The sequence below is a fragment of the Myotis davidii genome, unplaced genomic scaffold (genome assembly GCF_000327345.1).
Source record: "Myotis davidii unplaced genomic scaffold, ASM32734v1 scaffold18, whole genome shotgun sequence".
Lineage (NCBI taxonomy): Eukaryota > Metazoa > Chordata > Mammalia > Chiroptera > Vespertilionidae > Myotis > Myotis davidii.
Window position 1 is genome coordinate 7,986,940 of NW_006292696.1, and position 6,933 is coordinate 7,993,872.

At 41.3% G+C, this 6,933-nt stretch overlaps 1 pseudogene; it reads right to left on the minus strand.

Annotated features, from left to right (window-relative positions):
- Positions 1-4,855: 4,855 nt before the first annotated feature.
- LOC102772401 lies at positions 4,856-5,395 on the minus strand (annotated as a pseudogene).
- Positions 5,396-6,933: the final 1,538 nt, after the last annotated feature.

Below are 6,933 nucleotides of genomic sequence, written 5' to 3' on the forward strand. Positions count from 1 at the left end.
CTGCCAGCACCACTGCCCACTCTCAGAAACGCTCCACATTCAGGGAGCGTTTGGTGGGCTCCAACCCATATTTGACACCTGTGTCTTCTCTGAAGAATGCCATTGCTGTGGGCGGTTTTCTCTTCCGGTTTGAAACTGACGCCTCTGTGGGCTTTAGCAGCAGCCTCCAATTCTTTGGCTCCCCAGCGACACAGGCACTGAGAACATGCGAAGGGCAGCGCCATCTTGTGTCCCATCTTTTCTTTTTTTAAAACTTAAAAAATAATTTTTATTGATTTCAGAGAGAAAGGGAGAAATAGAAACATCAGTGATGAGAGGAAATAATTGATCAGCCGCCTCCTGAATGCCCCCAACTGGGGATTGGGCCCGCAACCTGGGCATGTGCCCTGACCGAAAATTGAACCATGACTCTTGGTTCATAAGTCAGTGCTCAATCCCCGAGCCACACCCGCCGAGCAAACTGTTCTCTTTATGGCACGTGATTATAAGGATATATGGTGCAGAAGACTCTGAGAACCCTTAATTAAAATTATTCAATCAAGACGTGTTTCTTTTTAAAAAATTTTAAATGTATGGGTTTTAGAGAGAGAAACATGGATTTGTTGTTCTACTTACTGATGCATTCATTGGTCGATTTCTTGAATGTACTCTGATGTGGGATTGATCCCACAACCTTGGCTTTATTGGGATGATACTTTAACCAACTGAGCTACCTAGCCAGGACCTAAAATGTGTTTCTTAATTCTGAAGCTAAGTTTAAATATTTAAGGATGGAATAGAATGTTCATTTCATTGGTACATTTCTCACTATAAAAGGCAGCTTATTTCAAAGTAGGCATGGGAAAGACAATCTTTTTAAGAGAAGTGAACATTTAAAACTATTCAAATGGCTCAAAAAGAGTAGATATATTTTTTAAGCAGATATTTTCTAAATCAATATAAACTAAAATACAAAACTTAGCAAGCCTCAGGGAGCAAAGTAGGATTTTTTTTCTTTTTAAATGTTTTTATTGATTTGATAGAGTGATAGAAACATGGACTGGCTGTGTCCTGCATGACCCCCCACTGGGGATCAAGCTTGCAACCCAGGCATGTGCCCTGACAGGGAATCGAGCTAATGACCTCTTGGTGCATTGGTTGAGTTTCCACCACTGAGTCACACCAGCTGGGCACAAAGTAGTATTTTTAAAAACACTTTTTCCATTAGGTGGTGCCCAAACCAAACATTGCAAGCCAGTGTGCTAAATGAAACAATTCTGAGAGAACATAGTCATTGTCAGCCGATTGAGATCACATGTGCTTGTTATTAATACATTCATAGAGGATGGAAGTTTGGCTTGTCCTTGCGCCTCATGATTTATTGGACGCATACTGGTCTTATATATAGCTTCCTATGTGTGGTACACACAACAGAGCCAAGAGATGACTTAATTTAGATGCACATTCTGGCGAAATAGCAAGTTATTTTCATGATACAGTAGTTGCTCTTACCCATGGTTTCACTCGCTCTGGTTTCAGTTACCCACTCACAACTGTGGTCTAGAAATATTACATGGAAAATTCCAGAGGTAGTAAGTTTTAAATTGCGTGGCATTCGGAGTTATGGTGAAATCTCGCGATGTCACCCCTCAGTCCCGTGTCTTCGTGCTGTAGCCGCGCCGCTCATTAGAGGCTTAGTCGCCATTTTGGTTGTCAGGTATCGCTGTGCTTGTGTTCACGTAACCCTGATTTTTAGTTTATCGTTGCCCCAAAGCTCAAATATAGTGATGTTGGCAACTTAGGTACGCCAGAGAGCAGCCGTAAAGTACTTCCTTTAAGTGAAAAGGTAAAGTTCTCGACTTAAGGAAAGAAAAAAATCCCGTAACCCGAGTTTGCTCATCTACGGTAAGAACGACTCTTATATTCGTGAAACTGAAGAAAGAAAACGAAATTGTGCTAGTTCTGCTGTCGTCCCTCAAACGGCAAACAATAGGACCGCAGTGCTTAATAAGTGCGTAGTTACGGAAAAGGCATTAAATGTGGGGGTCGGAAACATGACATCATCATGGCTCGAGGATCCTGATTTATCGTCAGAAGGTCAGTAGTCGCCTAGCGCTTCGTCACAACCTACGTCATTCACCTCGTCTCACGTCACTCATCTCGTGCGGTCGGCCTGGAGTCATCGTCCGAGGAGGGTGAGTACAGTATAATTAGGTATTTTGAGAGGAGAGAGAGCAAGCGCGTTCCCTTAAGTTTTAATATAGTATATATTGTTACAATTGTCCTAACTTATTACCGGTTGTTAATCCCTAACTGTGCCTCATTTATAAGTTAAGCTTTATCATCATGTATGTTTAGGGAAAAAACACAGTGTATTGATAGAGGGTTCCGTCCTGTTCGTGGTTTCAGGCCTCCACGGGGTGGGGTCTCGGAACGTGCCCCTCGCAGACAGGGAGGGATGAGTGAAGAATTGTTCCACACCTTCAAATAGCTTGTACCTCATCAAGTATGTGCGACCTAAAACCTGCAAAACATTGTTTAATCTTTGATGTAGAGGGCAGTTTGATATCTAGTAGCCTGTCCTGTCCTTTTTGAAAATCAGTTATTGGGTAATAATACCTATAGGAGACGTAGGTATTAGTACCTACATCTTTTCCTTTTTTTAAAAAAACAACTGGAAGGTTTTACTTATAATTACTAAGAGGACAGTATTAAGAGGAAAACTTTTCTTGATGAAGTCTGTATTTTACAAATACTACCTTGGCTTTTTAAAAGTTTTATAAAGCAAGGAAAATGAATGAGGAAATACTTCTTATGGTCCAGGCGGTCGCCAGCCTTTCGGACCTCAGGGGCCTCTGGACTGGAATACCTGTCACTGTCCCCCGCCCCAACTCCCCTCCCAAAGTGCATATGTTTGAAATATAGTGGAATATTAACATTATTTTAATCTTCTAACTTTGGAAATTAGCTGTTCCCAGGTAGAAGTGTGCTAATTTTGCCATGCCATGTAAGAAATAAAAAATCATTCCAAAGCAATGAGTTTTTTAAAACATTTTTTAAATTGTTAAGATAAACTAAGCTAAATGTTATTTCTTTTTCTGATGGACTTGGCAGAATAAATTGTGTATGCAGGAAGCAGGCAGTCATCATTAGATTTGTTAGTACCTATTATATATCTCAAGGCACAGTTCTTCATAGATAAACAAAATGAGATTTTTCTACCCTCACAGAGCTTATACTACACTCAAGGAAGGGAAACAAGAAAAAAAAAACCTAATAAGGTAATTTTCAAAGAATGAGAAGTGCTATGAAAATATGATAGGAAGTGATTGGGGTGACAGGAGTAGTAGGGTGGTGATTCACAATGGCATGAGATAAGTAGGAGGACCTGAATGATAAGAGACATCATTCAGAATATTATGGAGAAGATTGTTGGGAGTAGAGCTAGGAGCAAGTGCAAGACCGGAAGGCAGGAACAAGGTAGGCAGATGGTAGGGACTAATGGGAGGTAATTGGTGCCTGGTGGGAGCTGAGCATGGAGAGGATGGTAGAGCCCAGGGGGTAGGTAGGATTTTGCAGGTCACAATAAGTAACCTAGTGAATTCTAAATGAAATGGGGGGAACCAGTAGGGGAATAACTAATTTTTTACAGACTTAGTGAGATATAATTTACACACTATATGATTAACCCACTTGCATTTCAATAGTTTTTAGTATATTTACAGTTCAGCAACCATCACTATGATCTAATTTTAGAACCTGATTTTTTTTTTTTTAAAGATCACTTTGGTTCTTTTGTGGAGAATGGATTTAGAGGGGCAAAAGTAGAAAGGACAGGAAGAGTTAGGAGGTTATTGATTTTATCGAGGTGAGAGGTTTTCAAAGTGAAGTTTTCATTGCATCATTTCCCAACTACCTGTTGAGCCCCTGTGATGTGCCAGACACTTTGTGAGGTGCCAGGTGTTGATCCCTGCCCTATAGAGCATGCAGCTGTGGGACTGTGCATGACAAACTCAGCTCTCTTCGCCTCACCACTTGGTAAGAGTTTTAATTTGAAGAATAGAAAATTCAACACGTCAAAGTCAACATATAAAGAGTCTTTCTCACCCCACCTTCACCCAAAGTGAACAAGCCCTCTGATTCCAGTTAACCCTCCTGTCCAGTGGCTGGAGGCAGGATGAAGTGTCCAGTGTGAGCATGCATGGATGACAGCATGGGGAAGAGCTCTAGATTTGTGCACTCAGGAAGACACATCAAATGCCTCTTTCATTTCTCTTCCGGGGGGCGGCGTGTGCTGCAGTGAGAACGTCCCCGTCTAGCTATTTCATATATGGGCAGCTGAAAACACTTATGGAATAGTTTGCATTTGTGTTCTCTCAATATATTGCCACTCCTCCCCCAAGATCTAATGGGCCTGCAATGTATGCCCTAGGTTTGTGGTTAAATTATCCTGTCAGATGTTTCCTCAACTCACAGTCTATTGAACTCATTCCTCCAGCATTCTGGGGACTCATCTCATGCAAACGGATTTAAAGGTGCTGCGTTATAGTTGGATCTTTCAGAACATGCACTGCCATAATGTTTGTGAAATAGTTGAAGCAAAAACAAAAAATAAGCGGAATTTATACTGAGGGCTAAATAATGAAGGGGCACTCAAGAACTTGTGCAGATATTACTAAATTTTGAGAGGAAATGTATTTACAGTCCATATTCTGTAAACATTCTTTTATCTGATTAGTTGTTAGACTTAATGATTTAAAAGATCTGTAATAGCTATGCATGATTATTTTTATTTTTTTTAATTTTTTTCTTTTTAATACAGTATTTATTTGTCTTCCTTCTGTCAAACGCTGAGCCAACCACTGTCCCCAGGCTTCCTAGGGAGGTATAGGAAAAGGAACATACAGGGCAGACAAGACACAGGAAAAAGAACTATGGGAGGTGGAGACAGTTCCTTCACATGGCGAAGAGGATGAGAAAGGTCACCATCAGGCAAAAGAGCCACATGGCTTCTGAGAGGGCAAAGCCCAGAATGGCGTAGGAGAAGAGCTGTTGCTTCAGAGAAGGGTTCCTGGGATAACCAATGATGAGGCTCCCAAGCACAGTCCCAATTCCAGCCCCAGAGCCTGCCACCCCTACTGTGGCAGCCCCAACCCCAATGGACTTGGCTGCGGTGTAGTGTCCCTTGAAACGGTACTGGTTTGGAAGCTGCGGTTAGAAATAAGCGACGTCAGGGGACGTGGGGCTGCCAAGCTGCTGCTGAGGCTCTCATCTGTCAGGTGTCTTTGGTCCTTTCAGCATTGACCGGCTCAGCTGAGAGGTGCTCCTGACCAAGGAGTGGTGGAGACAAACTTGGTGCAGGCATACATTTTCAGGGGATGAGGGGAACTGTTCCCAGTGCAGAGAAGACAGAGAGGGGCCGATTCTTTTTATTTTTAAAGGCTATTTCTATTAGTTAGGAAAGACAAATAACTTAAGAATCATAATCTCACCGCCTAGAGGTTAACATTGTGATGTACTTCCTGTCAGGCATTTGTCCATGTCCATGTGTACTGATGAAATATATGTACAAGAGTGGCCAGATCTCAGTGGCTCTTTGTGCTTGAATTGGCTCATATGGTTATTTTTAGATATAGTTGAAAGCTTCTGGAAGCAGAGACCAAATTTCTATTTTGTATTCCAGGTCCAAAGTAAACTTCTGAACTTGGTATAGATCTGACAGATGTGAATTTAATGAATTTATAAACAAACAAGCCATAAAACATGCACTGATTTAATGGTTTTATTTTTAACACTTGCTTCATTAAATGCTTCCAACTGTAATGAGATTGATGACAGCGGAGTCTGAAACATATATTTGACTGCACCACTTGGGAGTAGCAGGGCAGGGTGTGGCCTTTATGGACATGGACTTGGAAGTTCGCAGACCTGGGCTCGATATCCAGTTCCACAACTTCTGTGGCTGTAAGGTTAGAAATTTAACCCCTATATTGGTGTTCTATTCCTGCATAACAGATTCCCACAAATTTAATGGCTTAAAGCAATATTTGTTTATTATCACATGGTTTCTATGGTAAGAGTCTGAACATGGCTTAGTTGGAGCCTCTGGTCAGGGTCTCCCAAGGCTGTTGGTCAGACTGGGTTTCATCGGAAGCTTGACAGGGGAAGAATTTGCTTCTAAACTCATTTAGGTTGTTGGCAGAATTCCTTTCTTTAAGGCTGTATGATTGTATGAAGACCTCCTACTTTTTGGTGGCTGTCAGCTGTCCTCGGATTTTTAGAAGCTTTTCACAATTCCATTCACTGAGCTGCTCTAGTATGGATGCTTACCTCCTCAAACGGGCAGGCGAGTCTCCTTCTCCAGGTAGCTAAAGCAGACTGTCTTATATAACAGGAAGCAAACGTGGAAGTGACATCCCATCACATTTGCCTTATTCCGTTAGAAGCAAGTGACAGGTCCTTCCCACGGTCAGGGGAGGCGATTACACAAAGGTGAGCACCAGGAGGTAGAATTACTGAGATTTATTTTATGATCTCTCTGCCCCAATTCCTGAGCCTAATCTGTAAAGCTGGTATAACAATGAAATAATATATATCAAATGTTTGCATGGTGCCTTCATAAATGTCAGTGACGATGATGGTGATGCTCATTGGTGATAACCAATGGATATCCTGATAAATGCTTATAATTCTGAATTGTGGAGACCCTTGTAAGAACTCATTGGAATATAAAGAAGTTTAAGTTTTGAACTTGAGTCTGTCAAAGGATAGTATCAAGTCAGTTATCTATGTGATATGGAAGAAAGGCAATGTCATTGATTTTCTAAGGCAGGACATAATTCATGAGTAATAGCTAATGATTTTGAAATGAATTGCAGGAGATTTTCTTTGATTGTTTTACTTAGGCACATTATTCCACATTACAGAGATACTTTAATGTACTCAGCTCTTTCC